The sequence below is a fragment of the Arachis hypogaea genome, chromosome 17 (assembly GCF_003086295.3).
Source record: "Arachis hypogaea cultivar Tifrunner chromosome 17, arahy.Tifrunner.gnm2.J5K5, whole genome shotgun sequence".
Taxonomy (NCBI): Eukaryota; Viridiplantae; Streptophyta; class Magnoliopsida; order Fabales; family Fabaceae; genus Arachis; species Arachis hypogaea.
The window spans coordinates 13,950,626-13,973,908 of NC_092052.1; the positions used below are offsets into that span (position 1 = coordinate 13,950,626).

Genomic DNA, 23,283 nt, shown 5'->3' on the forward strand with positions numbered 1-23,283 from the left:
GCAATGGGTACTTATTCTTTATGGTGACCTTGTTCAGCTGCCTGTAATCCACACAGAGTCGCATACTTCCATCTTTCTTCTTTACCAGTAACATTGGAGCACCCCACGGGGAAACACTTGGTCGGATAAAGTTCTTACCCAACAATTCTTCTAACTGAGACTTTAGCTCGGCCATCTCTAACGGTGACATCCTATAAGGAGCACTTGAGATTGGTCCCGCCCCAGGCACCAATTCAATAGCAAACTCGACCTCTCGGTTAGGTGGAAATTCCTCAATATCATCGGGAAACACTTCCGGAAACTCACACACTACCGGAATCTGATCCAACTTTTGATCATCACCCGAAACACCCGCGGTTAACAACAAAATACCCTGACATTCGATTCCAGAACAGTTCACCATCATCGAATTCAAGTAATAATTATTTACCACGACCGGCCCTTCTGTATCCTCCGGCATAAAGTACACCGACTTGGTAGAACAATCAAGCAGGACATGGTTTTCGGATAACCAGTCCAATCCCAAGATAAGATCAAGACCGATCATCGGTAAGCAGATTAAATTATGGACAAAATCATACTACTTGAACCTAAACGAAACTTTCGGGCATCCTAGCCTAGTTACCATGGCTTCATGGGTAGCATTATACACTTTTAAGTCATAACCTAAGGTTACGATCTTCAATCCTAATTCATGGGCTTTCTCAAATGCAATAAATGAATGCGATGCTCCCGAATCAAATAAAGCATTTAAAGTTTGACCAGCTATTTCACAGTTACCTCGAATGAGTGTCTCAGATCCTTTTGCACCCACAGCTGAGGTGGTGAACACCCGACCAGTTTGTTGTGCTTTCCCAGCACCTTGCTTTTGCTTCTCCGGACAACTTGCGGCTTTATGCCCCGCCTTTCCACAATCGTAGCACAAACCCCATCCGGCCTTGCATGGTACTCCTGGATGGTGACTCCCACACCTAGTACAAGCTTGATCATTCTGAGGCTGCTTCCCAAACCTTTTTCCTTGGGAGTAGTTATTGTTGGGCCTCCTAAAAGAACCTCCCCTCTTGAAAGACGGGCCTCTAGGTGCAAAGCTCTTCCCTCGGTTCTGTGGAAATGACCCTTTGTGACTTCCTTTCTCAGCGGCTGCCCTCTTCACACACTCTTCAGCAACCCTACACTTGTTCACCAACTCAGAGAAAGTCCTAATCTCCATTGGTCCCACTGAATTGAAAATATCACTCCGGAGTCCTCCTTCATACTTAACACACTTCCATTCCTCATATTCCACCGGAGTCCCTTGGCACATACGAGAGAACCTGAACAGCTCCTCAAACTTGTCAGTATACTCTGATATGGACATAGTACCCTGCTTCAGCTGTAACAATTCAAGTTCCTTAGCCGTCCTAGCAGAAGTCGGAAAGTACTTCTTATAGAACTCTTCTTGAAAGACATTCCAGGTGATATAGTCATCACCCTGCTGCAGAAGACGTCGGATGCCTTGCCACCAATGCGACGCCTCACCGGTGAGCATATAAGTGGCAAACTCGACACGCTGTCCTTCAGGTACCACTTGTGCTTGTAATGCTCGCTCTATAGCCTGAAACCATGTATCAGCCTCAGTCGGGCTAGTAGTTCCCTTGAACTTAGGCGGATTAACCTTCAAAAAGTTTGCCAAGGTCATCGGACCCTGAACTCCACCTCCATCATTACCATGGTTGTTCATCTGTTGACCAAGAGCCTCAGCAGTGGCTTGCATAGCAGCAGCCATGTTCTCCAACGCAGCCATAAAGTTCACCGGGTCATTAGGATTATTCTCCGGTGCACGAGCATTCGTACGACCTCTCGCACTACCTCTACCGCGTCCACGAGGCGCCATCTGGTTCCTATACACACCCAACAATCGATATTAAGTTGATCAGTCTCAATATCGGAAGTCTAGTGCTTCAAAGTCCCAAATGCATGCTCATGAACGTTTATGCCAATTATATCAAGCAGATATACTAATAGCACATAACACACACACAGAGAATGCACAGAAGCATAGTCAGTCCATCCCTCAGGCTCTATAGGAACGAACTGCTCTGATACCATAATGTAACACCCTACCATACAGAGTCTTATGCTTAAGTCATAATTCAGAGATGGCAAGGTATTACGACCTCTAAAACAAAAATTTAGTACTTATAGTAGTATGAATAATTGATATTAACTAGGAGCCTTCGTAGAAAAAGGGGTAAACAAAAACCATAACTCGAACGCGCAACACTCCAAATGATAACGTAACGAGCAAAGGATAAGCTAGCGCAAGATCATATATATACAAAGGAGTGTCAAAAACGGGAATATCAAGACTCAAAATCCGGCTGCGAAGATAACCGGTCCGAGCATAATAATATATACATGTAATAAAATAAGGAAACCCCAAAGGAAACCCAAAGGGACACAAATACAGAAAACCTATTCTCCAAAAATCCCCTCTAGAAGGAGTCATCACAGTTTGTATTATTTAATGGAGATAAAAGTATCTAAACAAGATATATAAACCAAAACAGAGTCCCAAGAACAAAGGATCTTCGCTAATCCAGAAGTCTCCAGCATGCCTCAACGAGAAGCCTCGCGTCCTGCATCTGAAAACCACAAAATCCGCATGGGTGAGAACCAGAGGTCCCCAGCACGGTAACAGCTTCCACATATATAATACATAATAATAGAGGAAAGCCAAAGGCAATCCTAGAACTTCCTCCAGATAATATCAAAGCTTATAAACAAGCTAAACCATATAAGGGTATCTGACTAAAGATTCTTCAGTCTAACTAATACTTCCCTTTCCAATTCCTTCAAACCTCCCAACCACCAGCAGGAGTATATTATAGCAAACACAGTTATATCAGACAAAGAATATACAAATAGGAGCAGTTAAGACATTTAGACAATTAGCAAGTAATATGCAGTCAAATAGGCAATCTCAAACAATTCACATAGTATGCATATGATGAATGCCTGTCCCTAGTGGCTGATGATATCATCTGTCGGTTATAGAGCCAACCCGACAAGTCCTGGTAGCTAACCATTGGACTGTCCCTCTGTCGCGCATCCCCAACTCGAGTTATACTCGTTATAAACTTGATCATAAACATGATCCATATCCATCACCCTCACTGGTGAATATTTCGGGGGCGAGCTCATCCGGGTCTTTCACAGTGCCCGGCCACACTTACGACATAGGGTCAACAGAGTCTCGAGCCTCCACCTGGAGCACGTGGTGGCTAGCCACTGCTTCCTCCCAGGGATCTCGTGCCTCTGATAGTGGAAGTGCAAATCTCAATTATCAATAATTCAGCATAAGCATGCATGAATTCTCATCCATGGATCAACATCCATATCAGCCATCCGGCTCACGGTTCAGTCCAGAACCAGCCAATATTCATATTATACACAGCCTTTCCGGCTCACGGTTAAATCCATAACCAGCCGTTTCATTAGCAATTATAGCCTTTCGGCCCATGGCTTAACAAGCACTTCCACCACCATCCTCCGCATCTCACATAATCATCTTGATCCTCATTGATCATTCATTTTTCCCCTTGCTTCACTCGCAAGTTACCACAGTCACTAGCCCTTTTTCTCATGCTAGGCATATCATAATGATTTAAGACATAAGTGGTGAGATCGGAGGCTTAGAAGTATGAAATTTGGCTTTTAAAACTCAAAAATCAACTTTGGGATGAAAACAGGGCCACGCGTACGCGCACTCCACGCGTACGCGCGGATGGCCTCAAAAACTCATCGACGCGCAAGCGTCATGCACGCTAACGCGTGGATTAAAGATTTGCCAATCGACGCGCACGCGCCAACCACGCGTACGCGCGGGTGTTCTCGTGCCCCAGGCACAACACTGGCACAGTTCTGGCATAACTCTCTGGAAAATGGCTGGGCATTGGGTGCAGCACAATCGGCGCGCCCGCGCACATCACGCGCACGCGTGGATGGCGCTTTCTGGAAGATCGGCGCGTACGCGCCAGGTGCGCCCACGCGCAAGGGGTCATTCTGCTAAAAATTTTCTAAGTTAAAAGCTGCAGAATTCACAGATTTACACCCCAATCTTCCAACGGACATAACTTCCTCATTTTAAATCGTTTTTCACCCGTTCTTTGAACGGCATGGACATCCCGGATCCAATTTCATTTCTAAACAGATTTGGTACAAAACGGAGATCCGTAGTCCAAGTTATGTCCCGCCAAAGTGTGCCCAAAAACCATATTTTCATACAAAACCACAAAGTGCCAATTTCAAAACAAGTCATTTCCAACTCTTTTCAAAACCAATCAAAACATGCCAAGTTCATCCCTTTTCTTTGAAATCAATCAAAATATATCAAATTCAACATCAAGCCTCCTCAACTCACACATTGACACATTACCACAAATTACCAAAATCACTATCTCATCATTTTACCCCACTTCACCCAAGTGGCTCAAACTCAAACACATTGACATATCATATACTATTCCTCATGCCAATTCTCAACAACACCAATTCCAATAAATTATTATTGTACACAATCAACATCATACTCACCATCAACATGGTTCAACCCACAATTCAACCATAACCAATCATCAAGTATATATCACAACATGCATATTTCTCATACATCATACCACTAAGGCATTAATAATCATCATCACATATATGACCACATCATATATCTCAATCATTCAACAACATCAACAATTCAATGCCTATCTTAGGGCCTCTAGCCTAAGTATTTCCTACCACATTACATATTAGATACGGGAAACCGAAACCATACCTTAGCCGATTTTCCCAAGCTCCCCCGGAGCACTTCCAAACCACTTATCCACAAGCTCTCAAGGCCTCAACACCTCCAAGAACAGATTTTTCACCACCAAACCCTTTCCAAGCTTTTCAAAGTCACCAATCAAGCTCCAATACCCACACATACACAACCTAAGCCACAACCATCATACCCATACACAACATCTCAAAACCCAAACATCATAGAACAACAAAATCACACTAGGGTTGAGAATCTTACCACACCCAAGGTCCAAGGAGACAAGATTAACCTTCTCCTCCAAGAGAGTTGGGTCCTATAACATCAAAGAACCCAAAATCTCAACATTTTTACTCATGAAACTCGAAATCAAGGGCTGGAATTTCGAACAGTAAAACGTGGCTTACCTCAAGATTAATTGTATGGGTTTTGTAGAACTCTCCGCGGTGAACGCGTGGCCGCAAACGGAGCGGCAATCGGAGCTCTAGATCAAAAGTTATGGTGGTTTGAAGATCAAGTGAGAGATAGAACTTGAGAGAGTGTTCTTCCCTCCATGGCCTCCATTTCAGCGTGTTTAGTGTCTCAAATGAGGAGAGAGAGTGCTGAAAACTAGGGTTTTGGTTTAGTTTAGTTGGGCCAAGGGCCCACTTTGGGTCCGGTTGGCCCGTTCGGTCCAATCTTGGTCCGATTTTTATAAAATTGGTACCGAAATTCTCGTCTCAATCTCCTCTATCATATTAAGCCATAAAAATATCATTTTTGGCTTTCTAGAATAAATTCTCATATATGGGTTAATTAGCCGTTAATTAACCGGGTCTTACATATTTTATTATCGAAATTGATTTATCCATATCACATACGTAGATATTTAATGGTTACGTGTGTGAGTTAATATTCTATGTCAGTAATTACTGTTAATAATTAATGAAGGAGAACTATATTGTCTAACAAAAATAAATATTGAAAACTATTTTATGTATTTTAAAATCTAAAAGACTAAAGTGTTTAATTTTAAAAACTTTAACTATATATTTGGGTAATTACTCAAACTCTTTTCTATATGTCAATTCTTTTTGAGGTAATAATTAAAAGTGAATTCCTTTTTTCCCTTTTTTATATATGGTATATATTGTTAACGTGTAAATGATAATTATTATGAAATTAGTCAAGATAACAAATTTATAATGATTTCATTTCAAATTTTAGGAATGAAAAAAAAAAACAATATATATTCAACATGTTTATAAATAGTTTTAGATTTTTTAATTGTTCTTCTAATTATAATTTTAAACATTATGTATTTCAGTTTGAGAAATACTATTTAGTCAATAACTCATTAGTCTTTAATCATGATTTAAATTAAAAAATTAATTATATTATTTTTTAAAAATCATGATACATATACAAAAAAAGAACAATCAAATTAGTTTCGTATATAATATATATTAAAGTACAAAATATACATTAAAAATAAATTAAATAATATATATTTATATAAAAATATATATTTATTTATTTTTAGTATGTACATACTATTTTTTATTTTTATGAATCCACTTTCTAAATTGTATGGAAGTAACCTCCAGACTCCAACTCATTCCTAAAATATTGTTCACTAGCCAAATCACTTAAAATTAACGATATGAATTGTATTCATAATTAATATTTCATATTATCAATATTACTATTATCAATATTATTATTATTGTTGTTATTATTTAACCACATAATATTAAAAAGTAAAATTTTAAAATAAAAAAATATGTTCTGCTAGGTAGACAATAGAAGGTACGAATAAAATGAATAATGGACTGCACTTCAAGCTCATAAAAACAAAAAATATTCCACCTCATTTATCCACCATAATTCTAGTTTTTTACCTTTCTCTCCTTTAACTGCAGCCGCTTCACTCCCCTTTCCCTATCACGCCATCTCCAACGCACCTTACCACTGCCACCAATGTCCGAAGAAGCAACGTGCCGCACCGCCTGCACCTTATTCTCCCATGCGTCGCGCCACCCCTATTTTCCCTGCAAGCGACGTTGCCATTGTGTGTCTTCTTCTCCTTTCTAAGACGTTGCACCGTTGTCGAGCTAGAGGTCTTGTTCCACTTCTGCTCCAACGCTGCACCTCTGCCCCTTGCTTCCACACCGCTGCGTCGTGTCTTCGCCACTTTCATCGCGTGCCACTTTATTTTGTTCATCCAAATAGTATGACCTAAATAAACATCCATATCTTATCGAAAAGAACCATCCGCATACACATAGTAAAATAAACATCCTGCAGAGTATGTGCGTGTAGAATCAAGCAAATCAAGTAAAATACCACTAGTATACCCAAATAAACATCTACATTAGAATGAAAATAACCATCCGTATACATAGTAAAATTAATATCCAACTTAGTTGATAAGAAACAAGTAACGAGACAGCAGTTACGGGAGACCCCGGGGTCGCGATACAGCAGCGGTGGCGGTGGCGGTGGCACAGGATTGCGAGAGAGCGGTTGTGACAAAAATAAAGAAAAATGATTCAAAATTATGATTAAACATAATTGATTCAAAATTTAATTTTTAAACAGAATTTCGGGTTTATGATTTAGTGTTTAGAGTTTAGAATTTAAGATTTGTTATTTTTATTCAAATTGTGTTTTGTTTTTAATTTAAATATTTTAATTGTTAAGTTTTAGGATTTAATATTTATATTTTGGAATTTAGGGTTTGTTATTTTTGTTTAGAGAGTAAAATATTATTTTAATCGCTAACGTTTGTGTTAAGTCTTAATTTTGTCTTTATGTTTAAAATATTCTATTTTTTATTTCAACTGTTTTATTTCGTCCTCTTTTAATTTTTTAGTCAAAATTAAAATTTTTCCTTTCAAAAATATCCTTCCTTTCATTATGATTTCTTTTTTCTAAATAACGACAAAAATCATAATTGTATTGGTCATAGTAGCTGTTATAGTGATCTAAGAGCAAAAATGACAGAACTATAAGGAAAAAAAAGAGCTAAAAATAGAGATGAAAATGGTATTTTTGGAAGAAAAAAAATTTAATTTTGACCAAAAAACTAAAATAAGACGAAATAAAATGTTTGGGGATAAAAATAAATGTTAGAGATAAAATTCGGTCTTAGCCCATACATTAGAAAGTAAAATAGTAATTTATTCTTGTTTGAATTATATTTTGTTTTAAATTTAAATACATTTATTTTTAGAGAGATTGATTTTGTATTTTAAATGTAAGAGAGAGAAAATATGAGACACTAAATCTAAACATATATTTTTCACATTTATTTAAATGTATTTTAAATTTTATTGGTTGAATAAAAACAAAATTTTATTACTTACCTAATTGTATTGTTTTGGTTTTGCAAAGAAATCTCACTTTCTCTTATGTTTTTGATAAAATAAAAAATAAAAAATAATTAATCAAATATACTCCCTTTTTAGAGTGGATTCTCTCAATTTTTTTTCTTAATTATTTAATAAAATGTCATTTAATTTTTATCATTTAATATTTTTTCTCAAATGTTTTTTTATTCCACTTAAAGAGTGTAAGATGAAAAATTACACTTTATTAAATAATTAAAAGAAAAAAGTTGAGAGAATCTATATTCCTTTTTTTCTATATAAGAGAAAGATTGAAAATATAGAAATGTTAATATATTTTCTAAAAAAAGTATTTTTCATTTAAATTTTGTATTATAGAATTTTTAACTCTTAGTTTTATCACAATATATTGGTATCTGATGTCTATGTGCATAGTTTTTATTAGAAAGTCAAAGATCAAATGATAATAAATTATCTGAGAGAAACAAATAATGCAAAAAGTAAAATAGAAATTAAATTTCCTAAATATTTATTAGTCTATATAAACATAATGAAACATGTTCATCATTACACAATACTCTATCTTACTCACATCACATATACTAAGTCACTACTAATATCTTGTTTTGAAAATGGAGAATGGTGGTGAAATGATCAAAAAAACTAAAGGGAGACAAAAGATAGAGATAAAGAGGATTGAGAATAAAAAAAATTGTCAAATCTCTTTTACAAAGAGAAAAGATGGCTTACTGAAGAAAGCAAATGAATTAAAATCTTTATGTGATGCTGGTGTTGATTTGATCATATATTCTTCCAATGGAAAAGCCTATTATTATGGCGATTCTTCGTTAAAGACAATGAAAATGGCTCTCTCAAACGAACAACAACCTCAAGGTAGTAATCAGTTTCTTGGTTACATCATAGAGGGAATGTCTAGGATGGACATGCAAAATCTTATTAAAAAGAACGATTCACTTGTGGATCGATTAAATGTTGAGAAAGAACGAGCCGACACTCTTTCTAGAATTTTAAAAACAATTAAAAATGACAACAACATCACCAATTGGTGGGATACGATTGGTCAAAGTTGTGAAAAAAATAGAGAGATGGAAGAAATTCTTGTAGTTCTTCAGCAAACTTTGAAAAATCAAATTTCACTTAAGATGGTTGCAAATCAGGCTGCAGTTACGACTATAGCTGAGAGTGTGACATCTACATTTTATCATGGTGGTAAGCTTTCTTTGTCTTTTTTAATTAATGTTGTATTAGCTTTAGATATCATTTTGAAAAAAATATTTGAAAATAGATACTTGCATCGTATACATAAAGATCTCATGTTTTTTGCTCAAAATTTAAATTTTGGAGAGTGATAAGAGAAATTATTTTTTTTCTAAAATCTCCATATATTATGTTACACAAAATTTTCTTTTAGCTATGAAATAATAGATATGGATCATATAGTAAAGATCTCTTATATTTTTTATTAAAATTTTAATTTTTAGAGTTATAATAGTTTTTTATTTTTTGTATAGATAAAGAACATAATCGAGTGTCTTACACTAAAGAGTTCTATATTATTCCTTTAAAATCTTAAATTGTTAGTTAAAATATCAAACTTTTATCTTTCTATAAAAAAAAATTCTACATTTGTAGATTCTATAATTAAGCAAAATTCATTGTTAAATAAAGTACCAAAAAAAAAATTTGTATATTCAATCAATTTGATAAATTTTATTATTAAACAAAGTTATTGTTGTTGGCCAATTTTGTCTTAATAATAAATGTTTAATTTTTCAATATGACTTGTTTTAATTATTTTTCAAATAGATCAAACCATGGATCAAGTTAATCCCGGAGTTATTGAATCATACCCTACTCATGGAAGTATGAGTACTTTTTCCAGCATAGCTTTTGCTACTGGTGTCAACCCTTTTGACGCTGCAAGAGAATTTGGTGACCAAAATGCTCCTGTTTGGTATCCATCATACCAACATCAACAAGGATATAATAGTCTATTTCTCTACGATGTAAGTAATAGGAATGGTATTGGGAGAAGCAGCGGCGGCGGCGATGACACTGGAAATCATCTTTACCATTCAAATTCTAACCATAACAATGGTGGAGGCTTTTTTGGTTTTCCATACCAAAATAATCCATTCAACAATGGTTATGGCCGCGGAGGATTCTTCTAATGGAATTTTTTGGCGATAATAATAATACAAATGCATTGATATGTTATAAATTTATATGACTATGTTCTAAATAAAGTTAATATTAATGTGATGATTTTTTATATTATTTGTATTGATCATGGGTTTATATACTGGCCTTTTGGTTCAATTAAATTCAATGTTTGTTTTTCAATTGTTGAATCTTGGAAAAATAGATATATATTATGGTTTGTTATTATAAATATTTTCTTAAATTAGATATATTAAGTGGTGCCTTTTATATTAGTAGGTCAAAAACGAATTTTTTGAGAGATTTAAATTTCTGACACTTGTACTACTAAAAAAATTAATTTTTACGATAATTTATTTTATTTTTAGCGACAATAAAAATAACCGTTAATATATTTATCAGCAATTAAACATTAATCATTTTATATTTTGTTGCTAAAAAAATTTAACAATAATTACATAATTGCCAATAAAGACCATTTTAATAGCCATAAAAAATATATAATTGTCATTATAACATATAGTAATAATAACAAATTTATAATTGCTGCAAAAACATAAATTAAATAAAATATATAATGATATTATATTATATATTGTCACTAAAAATTTATCAGTAAAAATAATTTTTTTTGTAGTGATTGAATAAACCCAAACGAATGAACGAAAACAAAAGTTGTGTCTTATTATATATTATATATATGTGATAAAGAGATTGATCCTATATAAGAAATCATGCACTATAATAAAGCCTTAACTTTGTTTCATTTGAATCTCATAACCATTGTGAGATCTATAAATTTAATTTTTTAAACAAAATAAATAGTTAATTAAAATTTTAACGAGTATATATACTTTGATAATATTAATATTATTTATTTTTAAATTATTTAAAATACTTTATCTCCGGAAATATTTATGTTTTTACACTATTATTACATTTTTCAAGTACAAAAAATAAAAGATAAATAAGCACAAAAATTAGATACTCTACATCCAAAATGTGAAACACCTTAAAAAAACATACCTGAGATAAAAAAAAATATATCATTTTATTTTATCTAATTTTATTCAAACAATTTAAAATATAAAATTTTAACTTTAAAATTTAGATAGATATAATTAAAATTAACGACTTCATTTAATTCAATACAAATAAACGTAGTTATATTATTATACTTGTATGGTCAATTAGAGATATTGCCTAATTAATTTTTAATTTTTTAAAATATAAATATAATAATACAAATACATTTATTTATATTGAATTAAATTAAATCATTAATTTTAATTATATACATCTAAATTTTAAATTAAGAAGTTTATAATTTTGTGCTGAATTTCATTTTGGCTTTATCTCGCGTGCACAATAGGTACATATGTACATCTATACGGATGTAACATATCTTGGGTTAGGGGTGTTTATGGATCGGATTTGATCGTATATATGTGAATTCGCAAAAAAAAAAATATCATTTTTATGTTTTATTTCAACTAATAATTATTATATATGTTGTATTATTTTATTTTATTATTTAAGAAAAGTATGTTTAATAACATTTTAGGAGTAAACATTATTAAAAGAGTAGAAAAAATAGATTTTATTGATTTTTTTAATAAAAATACACTTTTTAAAAATATTTTTATATTTTGCGGATATATCCGATATTCGATTTGATCCGCAAATGTTCGAATCAGATCCAAACTTAAAAAAGTGGATATTGGATCCGATCCAACCTGGTAATTTTAATGTGAGTCGGATTGAGATTTTGGCCATATCCGATCTGTGTTCACTCCTATCTCGGATGCACCTAGATATATTTTTTTAAGTTGTTACACATTTTATGTGTATAGTAACTTATCTCTGTATTTAGTAATGGACCTAAAACAATTTAGCTGTTGGGGCACAAATATATATATATATATATATATATATATATATATATATATATATATGGCTTTCCATGATACCCAGCAAGTTAAGGACTAATCTGTCGTAGATCTAAACTCCATTTAAGGATATGCAATTGACCACTGAAGTGCTACACATACGAGACGAAATCAAATTTTTGACATTTGTTTAAGTGGACTAGTAGGTTAATCACTCGACTAACCCAAATTGATTTAGATATATTTAAAATTTTAAATTAGAAGTTTAGAACTATCTATACATATTGATAAAAACTAAAAATGTAGATACACAATCACTTATTATAGTATTTAAAATAATAAAAAAATAATTTCACACCTGTTATAATATTTAAAATAATAAAAAGTAATTTATAATATTTTTTATTTTTAACATATATAATTAAATATTATTTTTCTATATATGTTCTTGAACAATTATTTTATTTTTCATTATTTCATATTCTACTTATTATCTTTGTGGTGTAAATAAATTTTTAAACCAAAGTAATTACTATAATCATAACCGTTTTAATCATGAATATTAATACAATATATTAATATATAGATGATATATTTTGTATCTTAAATAATTAAAAAAAGCTAATAATTTAAATTTTATTTAATTAGAAAACTAAGTTTTAATTTAATTATCAACTAATTAACTAATATAATGAAATTAATTATTACTATTTTTTGAGTTTATTTATTTATTTTTTATTTTTATACTAAATCAAATCTAATAATATAATTATTATTATATGTTAAGTTTAACAAAACATTTTTTAACATAAAACACAAAAATAATTTACATTTTATTTTAGAAATAAATATAATATAACAAAAGACAAATATATACATCTATATATAAGTATTAGTATTTTTTTTTAAAAATTTATGGAGACAAATGCCCCCTCTTTATTATTTGTGGGTTCGTCTCTATTTATTTTCTATTTTTTGTACTTTATATATATATATTACACGTTGCATATTTTAGTAAACAAAATATTTAAATAATTTAAAAATAAAAAATTCTAATATTAACTATAAGTTTATGTATCATTGTTGATTGAGCACGAACAAAATTTAGGACCAATACTTTTAGTAAAAGAAAAAATACTGGTCACTTAATATGAGACGAAAAATTAAATAAACCATTACAATTGTAGCAATCCATAATCGATCTCAATCATCATTAAAATAGAAACATATAATGAAAACATCATAACAAATATCCCAAATATATTAAATTATGCACAATGAAATAGCAAACATATCATAAATATATGTGAAAGAAGAAATTCTACTATTTATTTCAAAACAAGGCAATCCTTATTAGATCGACTAAAAAACTAAAAAGAGTAAAGTTGTGTTGATTTTTATAGTTATTGATGATATTACCACAGATAACTAAAGAATTAGAAATTTTTTATTTTAGCTTCTTCACATATGTGTAAGAGATGTAATAAGGTGCAGGAGACTATGGATCATTGCTTTAGAGATTGTAAACGATCAAAGGCAATTTGGCATATGTTGGATCTTAGTATCCTGAACTCGACAATTGGTACTGCTCTTGAAGAGTGGTTTCGGAAGGCCTTGGCTAACAATGAGGCGTCTTTTGGTGCAGGGCTTTGGTGGGTATGGAGACATAGGTGCAATGATATATTCAATACTGACAAACCTTGAACAGACCACAAGGTTGTTGCCTTGGCCAGAATTACTGCCAAGGATTTACAGGTTTACAGGAATCGAAACAATGCCTTTAGGTCTCTCCGAAATTGCCTGTGTTGGGAACCACCAGTAGGCAACAGTTTTAAAGTTAATTGTGATGCAAGCTTGTATCAGAATTCAAATTTAGCGGGATTTGGGTGTATTATTAGAGATTCTAAGGGAGATTGGATCTCGGGCTGCTCTGGAAGCATTCCCCCTGGTCTATCATCAGATGTGAATTATTTGCTGCTTGGAGGGGGCTGGTTTTAGCTTGGGATTGCGGTTTGAGGGATATTATATGTGAAACAGATTGCGTTGACATTCTGCCCATCATGCATGAGCTTACAAGTGGGTATTCATCTGAAGTAACAGATTTGGTTCACAAAATTCAGGAGCTTTTATCTCGTCCTTAGCTTGTTCACATTGAGTGGGTGTCCCGAGAAGCAAATAGAGCTACAGATTGGATGACTAGATATGATGCCAAGAGTAACTCCAATCATGTTATTTGGTCTGAGCCTTGTGCTGATCTCCAGCAAATCATTCGTTCGGATATAGGATAGTGTTTGCTTTGTTTCTTTCCATGTTTAGACACAAAAAAAATTATATTGACTAGTAGGTAATTTGTGTATTTGTACGGTCATAATCAGATTCTTTTCTGTTAAATTTAATCTTAATAGTAGTACTCTAATTACTAATTAGTATGTGCAAATAATGCAGAGAGAATGACTAAATTAGTGTTACGATTGTTGATAATGACTAATTTGAATTATAATTCAAATCCTTCTCATTATAAAGTTGTTGCTTATCTTTGGTAGTCAGAGCCTTACCATGTTATCCAGTACCCAGATTATGTGAAGACTTGGCATTCTGATAAATAACATCCTGAGTAACATGGAGAAAGTAAAAATATTCAATGCAATAAGATTGCCATCTATACAAAGAAATTAAACAACATTCTTTAGTATCAACGACCACTGATACAATTCATTGATTATACAATTTTCTAGGAATCAACTTATCTTGTAGATCTCAGACATACAGTGTTACTCAATGGGTTATTAACAAAAAGTTGTATTATTATAGAAAGAGATAAGTTAACACAAATAAAAGTAACTTACATTAATAGTTTCTATAAAGCTAAAAAGAATAATTCAAATTCTCAGACTATACAAAATACGTGTATACCAAATGACTTGATCTGAGAACAGAAATTCGAGAAACATCTGTCACGAAATCATTTGAACTTGAAACAACATTATCCACAAAAAGAAAATATAGATAGAGGCCACAACTTTTTTTCAAAGGAATATGAGAATCATCACCAAGTAAATTAAATAACTACAGTCGATATAAAAGAAAATTAAGTCAAAAGAATGCCTTCAGATAGAAACAAATAAGAGGAAAAGGAAAAAAAAATAGTTCAATAATTATAACTATATCTTTTGATCATAAATAGTAGCAGCATCTTCTAAAAAGTGTACCAATGAAATATCACGGCAAATGCTATTAACAACGTGGAGGGATGTATTTAACTCGTATGCAATAATTCTTGGGTTTACCACAAACAATAGTTTCCGATTCATCAACTCAAATATGATTCTTAACTGGAACAATATAGTCATATAGAGAATGTGAAAGAAGAAAAAAAAACAAAAAGAAAATACTTAAATAGATAAAAAAAATGGAAGAAAATATAAGAAACACATCAATATGCCTAATCCAATAATCACTTTGAAAATCAAGACATCAAGAGAGATTAAAATTCTATCCGAATTTCAAACACTACGAAAACAATTTCAAACTTAAAAGCAAAAAAAATAACTGAATTAAAAAATTCAAGAAAGTCAAAAAGAAGAAGGGAGTTGAAGAAGTGCAGTGAAAGCCTTGAAATCACCTCAAGTTCCTCTCTTATTATGGATGAAGCAGTAAGCTGAGAGATCACCATTGAAGAAAGTTACTCATAGCTGCAAAAGAGAAAGACAGAAGACTGAGACACAAGTTAAAGAAGTACATTACCTACTCTCTTTGACTAACCTACTGTCTCTGATTGAAATTTCTTATTTTCTAATATGCATTTACAATTTTTCGCACAATCAAACAACTAAGCTAATGAAAAACAAAAGGACAATCTTTTTTATTGGCAAAGATTTCTTGCTATGACATGTGGGATTCATTAAAAGGGTGAAGATTAAATATGACAGTTCCTATAAAATTTTTTAAATCAAGCACACTATAAATACAATCACATTAGTTGCAACAACATAACCAAATAAATAAATATGGCATATATATATATATATATATTTGTTTATTAGATACAACCATGTGAATAATATAGTTTTATTTACTATGATTCTTTTTCTTTTTTTACCAAGACCTAACTAGTTACACCTACATATGGCATCTTATAAAAAAAATTAAAAAGTTAAAATATTATAAATAGCTAAATCTTGGGAGATACATACAGTATATAGAAGAAAAATATTATCATTTTTACCTTTAGCCAGTTAATTATAGAGATTTTTTTTCTTTTCTTTAAAAAGACATAGATATCAAATTTTAACATAAAATAAAAATTTAGAAAAAAGATTGAAAATAAAAAAGACTATTGTAAATTTGTAATACTTTTATTATAAATTTCAAAAATTGACATTTAATTATTTAAACATATTAAAAAATAGCACAATTGATCCAACTATACTCTTCTACATTTCCTTAATTGTTTGTCTAAATTGGCAGAGACTCTTCTTCTTGCCTTCTCTAGGCTTATATAGTTATATAAACGTTTCTTGCTGAGCTTGCTCAATAGAGATTAATTATGAATAATATAATAGCTTAATTATGAATTTAAAGAGCAATGTTAAGCTGACATTAATCTCAATGCCAGATCTTGGTCTTTATATATATGGATCGTCTTAGCTATATAATTAGCTAATGGATTGAAAATGCTCCAACACCATCCATTGTTGATGTAAGATGACTGCTAGTAATACCTAACAGGAGAAGTAAAGTCCATGTGTTCAGAGATTGGCAACAAAAAACTTCCAAACTTAAAGCAAATACAAAATATTACGACAAAATTTAACAGCAATAACAAAATTTTATATTATAATATAAAGTTTGAGTGTGTAAAGACAGAATAAAAAAGGAAATCGTGAAATTGAAGATGCAACTACTGCATATGCTGTTACCGATTCATACAATAAGCACACTCTTTTACAAACTAAAAACATGTTGTGAGCCTTAGACACAAGCCATAACTTCTAAGAAAAACCTACACAAAATAGTTCAGACATAGTCACTTACTCCTGAAGTAACTTGATATGTTACCGAAAGAGCTTTTCAGTGTCAGCTAGATATATATCAGGATTAGTTCACGTCCTTGAGGATCCTTTTCTAGCTTATGCTTAGATTCCGTCCATGGTGCCTAACAATATGGGTGTGTGTGGTTCAAGTATTATATTGTTATAAAGATTTCATTCCCATGGGAATTAAAGATACTCAAGGGGAAGATGGGAATTGAAATGATGGTATTTTGATTCCCTGTAATCAAACTTGCTTAGGAATAGTTTTTCAAACTTTGAACCAAATATGGAAATATAATATTCCTATCTTAAAATTCCTAGGAATTATTTATAATTCCTCCAACCACACACACCCTAAGGGTAGCAATAATGATGTTACTTTAATGAAAGTAAATAGCATAAGATTTATTATTGTTATTGTTAGGAGGTAACCTCGCATAATATATTCCTTACACTACCATTAAGTGTTAGGTGCTGTTATAATTTATATCAAACTTACCACTTGGTTTTCACCATATATGTTATTCTCTATGTGACTAAGTATTGGACTGTCAATGAAAACAAAATCAACACCATCAGTATCTATGTCCTGCAAAGTGAAAAAATAACAAATTACAAAGTCAAGGCAATAGCAATTACAAAAGTTACAAATTATAACTGATTAGAAATAGAGTGGCTGCTGCACACCTGACCATATACTTTGTATCTTTTCTATACTCCCGTATCTTGTCCTTTAGTATAATTACCATATCGAGATGCTACAACTACAAAGAATAAAGAAAAGAAAGCAATAAGTTTTAAAAGAAAACATTCATAGAAAAGAACCTTAGAAACCATCAAAGTATTTTACCAAACTATATTGGATACAACATATTACTATAACTCTATGTCTGCCTGAGCCAAGGCCTTTGGTAAGGAACCAACAACATCTCCAAGTCTACATGTTACGTTCAGGTATGAGTTTGTAAATTACATAAGAACAGAATAACACGCACTGAAGGACAACTACAGATCAAAAAATTTGGTCAATCAAAGAACATTAGTGAAAGAGTTTATGTGCACCTAGATCTAGATAATTTCCATCTCCATTTGAACCACATACCAAATGCATCCTAAAGATAACAATAACATTAATGGTACCATATATAGAATGAAAGTCATACATAAGGGTTTTTGGTTGTCTCCACAAGTAAAGCCTGAAAAGAAGTGATTGCCTCCTTTCTTTGGATTTTCACCCACACCCTTTCCATTTCATGCTCTTCTCTTTCTTTCCTTTTCCAGAGCTCCCGTTCTCTCCCCCTCAACTTATCCTGCAAACAAGTTTCAATAATTTGAATATAATTAACATGTCAAAAAATTATTCAAAATAAATTGTTGAGTGAACGCCATGATACAAGTAAAGCAATAAATCAACACAAATAATATAGGAAAAGTCTAGGGGGCCAGCAACTTTTCCAAATTCTGGCCAGCATGTAACCAGCAAGAAAAAGTGAGCCATTGGATTAAATCCCACACCAATCTCACACCATTAAAACCATCATTGATGGCTATTTGATGGCTACAAATACCAAAAGTTGCTGGCCCCCTAGCACTCCTCTATAATATATGCAAAATCAGCGAATTATCAAAAAATGAGTTATATCTGAGATGTGTGACAGAAGTGCTAGAGAAAGACATCTCTCACTATTTAGATTTACTTTATATGCCAATAAGTTAGCACTTTAAGTCTTTCTTTTCTCCTCATATTAGAGTATTTGAAGCTAATTATAATACTTAGAATGCTTATTCTGAGCATCTAATGAGACAATTTTAACAATAACAAAACCATCTTAAAATTCCTAAATTAATAATAAATACGTTAAATATGAATCAATCCAAAAATAGTCAAATCACGCTCAAAGTAACAAAACCAATTCATATGAACAAACTACAATGTCAAAAAAAAAAAAAAAATTGATAACAACTTGAAACTAACAAAGTGTATTCAATTATAAGAGAAACAAAAAGTGCACAAACCAGCGTTGCCGAACAATAGGCTAGGGTCATTGAATGGAACAACGGGACTGGACCGCCACTAGACATGGCACTTTTCTTCGAAGAACTTAAAGAAAGTGTCCCTCACGTGCTTGGCCGACCACCCTGTAAACCCCGCTAATCAATAAATAATTAGTCAATAAATTGAATTTTAATTAGAAAAATTAAAAATGAAAATCTAATATCAAAATAGGATAGAGCTCTTCAAAACGAGAATTTTGACTCTAATTTTAAAAAAATTTTGCCCAAAATTGAATCGGATGGGCCGAATCGATTGAACTGGACCCAAACCAGACCTGTGGGTCCAACCGGACCCATAACTTAAAAGGGGCAGAATCATCTCCTTCCCCATTCAGCAACAAAAACGCTGAATAGCTTTGGGGGAGAGGAGAGCTCACCAAACCCTCACCTATACTTCAATTCACCATAACTTCTTCGTCCGAGTTCTGATCGCCGCACCGTTTGCGGCCACGCGTCAGGCGCGTCGAGCTCTACGTTTCTATCGGATCAATTTCACGGATAAGTCTCAATTCCATCTCATATTTTCTACCCCCTTTCTTGATTCTTGAAATTGAGCCTTGTAATGAGATTTTGCCAAATTCGGTGTTCTAGGTTCGATCTAGCTTGCGGAGCTTATCAGGTTTGAGTTGCTATGCGTGTAGGTGCGGTAAGGATTACCTAAACCTTAGTCAACTCTTGATTTTATTATGTAAAATCTGAATTTGAAGTATACATGTGTATTAGGTGTGAATTAAGTATATATTTGTGCATTGGAATTGAACTGTGGGCATTTAGAGGCTTGGTGGATGATTGGTGCTAAGATTTTGGTTGATTTCTCAGGCTTGATAGGCTGTGTATGTGACTAGTGTGGCTGCCTTAGACTAAACGTGGTGATGGGCCAAGGTATGGTTTATGTTTCGCGCGTTTAATATATAAGATTTTGTGAAAACTTAGGCTAGAGAACTATAGGATAAGTTGAAGTGATTAAATGTGTTAAATAATTAGTCTTTATGATATTGATGGATAAGTTGATGTGGGCATGTGTTGAGTAATTGATCATGTGAGTTGAATGTATATATATATATATATATATATATATATATATATATATGCTAGCATAATGATGATGGACGAAGGATTTATGATTATGGCAATGTAATGATATGGTTGAGATTGAATGGTGTTTATTTGGATTTGTTGGTATTGTTATCTTGATTAATGTTATGATGATGGTTGAAGAATTTTATGATGATGACAATATGTGTATATGGAATAATATGTTAGTTTGTGAGTAAAACTTGTAAAGTTGGATTGAAATAAGGTGTTATTGAGCTAAGGAAATGCAAGGATTGCAAGAATTATTATGTTATGGTGAAGGATAAGTTGTATTGATGGTTATGGTATGTTGAGCTAAATGAGATTGAGTTTTGAAAAGGGAATATGATTTTGGATAAAAATGGGGTCTGGCATGTTTTGGTAAAAAATAATTTTTGATGAACTTTGGTAGTCCATAACTTGCTCCTCAAATTTTGGATGAAAAATGAGGTGTTTTGAATTAAAGAATGTTTTATAAGCTTGAGATTGATATAAGGTTTGTGGAAAACCGAATTCTGTAGAGAAAGTTATGGACGCCAGAAATTCGGTGCGAAAAACTGAAATTTTCAAAGTTGCAGCAGAATCAGGTTTTCTGGTGTGTGCCCACGCACACTGTTGTGCGCACGCACACCTAGTGATTTTCAAAAAGTGTGCGTGCGCACGCACACACCAAGATATGCTTTCTATTGGTGGCGCTCGCAGGGAGTAAGGCACACGCACACCAAGTAATTCTTGGCTGGTGTGTGTACGAACACCAAGTAATTCTTGGCTGGTGTATGCACGCACACATTCGTGCGCACGCACACGTTCTGTTTTCTTGTTAAGCTGTGCGCATGCACACTCTGTTTTCCAGCACTTGTGTTTTTATGATCTAAACATGGTTTTAAACCCCTAAACCTCTAGTTTTGCCCTGTTAAACTTAGATTTTAATAGTAAGCTTAGTACTTAGCGAAAGTTAGGAATTTGAGGTAGCTTGGGGAAGAAGAAAGAGGTAAATATGATGAAATATAAGAAAGAGATGTGGATGTTAAATGAAGTTATGATGCCATGGCTTTGATGAATGATTATGCTATGATTATGAATATCAAACGGCTTACGAAATGATGTATCTGAGACACGAGTTTCCCTGGGTAACAGAACCGTGGCTTGCCACCACGTGTTCCAGATTAAACTCGATACTCTATTGACCCTACGTCGTAAGGGTGACTGGACACGTATAAATTCTCGGGAATGGATATCCCCCATTGAGCGATATATGAATGAATGATTAAATGATGAATGAATGAGAAATCTATGCATAGACTCATGGGGATGCGCGACGAGGGACCGTCTAAGGTTTTCGGACTTGTCGGGTTGGCTGGATAACCGACAGATGAGCCTCATCATCCATAGGACAGACATACATCATGTGCATTTGTTTGTTTTGTCTGCTATGCATTACTTGGGATTGCCTAACTGAAAATATACGCTGCTAACTGTATATTTGCTATTTGCACTACCTGTTTCTTACTTGTGCGTGAAATTATTTGTTTGTTTGTCTTTGCTGAATCAATGGTGATCGAGGAGCGGAGGAAGGGTGGATTGGTTAGGTGTTAATGTTAGGTTTAAAGTAGGTAAGTTTTGGATTCTTAGGTCACCTACCCTTTTTATGGCTTCTGCTTAGAGTTTAAGTTTTATAACTGTATGTTGGAGTTCTAGGATTGCCTCTGGCATTCGCAGGACCTTATATGTTATATGCGTGGCACCTTTACCATGCTGAGAACCCCTGGTTCTCATCCTATACTGTGTTGCTGTTTTCAGATGCAGGTCGAGAGGCTCCTCGCTAGGCGTCTGGATTTCTGAAGCGGAGTAGTCCCTGGGATATTTTGGTTTATCAGCTTATGTATATATGTACTTAGTTACTTATCTTGCTCTCCAAGAAACTTAATTATTTTGTTCCTCAAAGAGGTTGAGGGAGAGTTAGGGTTTGATTCCTATATTTTGAGTATTTTTTGGGATACCTGTATATGTATGTATATATTCTCTGGCCAGCCTTGGCTTCGCAGGCTGAGTCAGGAGCTAGTTATGCAGTATTCTTGGCTCTCTATTCACTCCTTCGCTTTCTCATATCTTTAACCTTTAAGTTTCTTAGCACGCAAGTAATCCCGCTCTCTGAGTGTTGCGCTTTTTATTTTGCGATTTTGCTTTACCCATTTTTTAAGGCTCCTAGTATATTATATCTTTCCACTATTAATTGTAAATATTTCCTGATTAGAAGTCCGTAACACCACACTACCTCTGTTCTACGACTCAAGCGTAAAACTCTGAGTAGTAGGGCATTACACACCCTAGTTGGGAGAGTCAAAACCAGGCATCGCTGCGGGGACCACAACGGAAGTAGGAAGAGATTTGGCGGAGGAAGACACGACGGCACAGAAGGGTTTGAGAAGAGTGAATATGGAGCCATGAAGGGAAGAAAATGAGGACAAAACCTAGTGAAAAACCCGGTCAAACCGTAATTAATTAAATAATAAATTAAATAGGAGTGAATATGGTTAAAAAAATTTAGCAATCAGAATTCGATAATTTAAATATGATTTTTGGACTCAGTGAATTTTTCTGAGTCGAAAAACATAGTTTTCTACCTAAAAATGCGCACTGAAAATTTGACCGGCAATACCGGCTGAGATCTATCCGGTACTGCAGCTGAATAAATTAATTATAAGTGAATAGGGTTAGGAAATGAGAAATTATAATTTGGGAAGCTAGAAATATTTAAAATACGATTTAAAACTCTAATCTTAAAGGTTTTGGCACAATGTTGGGCCAACGAACTAAACCAAGTGAACTGGGCCCAAGTGGGCCCAAGACCCAATATATATAAACATTAGTTATGAGCATTTCAGCTCATTTACCCTAGGAAATAAGAGAGAGGCGCAGCTATGGAA

General features: G+C 33.1%; 2 long non-coding RNA genes across 2 annotated transcripts; one reads left to right on the forward strand and one right to left on the reverse strand.

Moving 5' to 3' along the window:
• Positions 1-6,452: 6,452 nt before the first annotated feature.
• Positions 6,453-19,361, reverse strand: LOC140180893 (uncharacterized). The gene is made up of 7 exons (XR_011874988.1): positions 19,244-19,361; positions 18,391-18,537; positions 17,915-17,991; positions 17,229-17,816; positions 15,817-15,886; positions 14,750-14,804; positions 6,453-7,012 (listed from the first exon to the last, which is right to left on the reverse strand). It is a non-coding gene; the product is annotated as an uncharacterized lncRNA (long non-coding RNA).
• A 254-nt stretch (positions 19,362-19,615) lies between these two features.
• On the forward strand, positions 19,616-22,442 carry LOC140180894 (uncharacterized). The gene is made up of 3 exons (XR_011874989.1): positions 19,616-19,928; positions 20,102-20,164; positions 22,157-22,442. It is a non-coding gene; the product is annotated as an uncharacterized lncRNA (long non-coding RNA).
• The last annotated feature ends 841 nt before the right edge of the window (positions 22,443-23,283 follow it).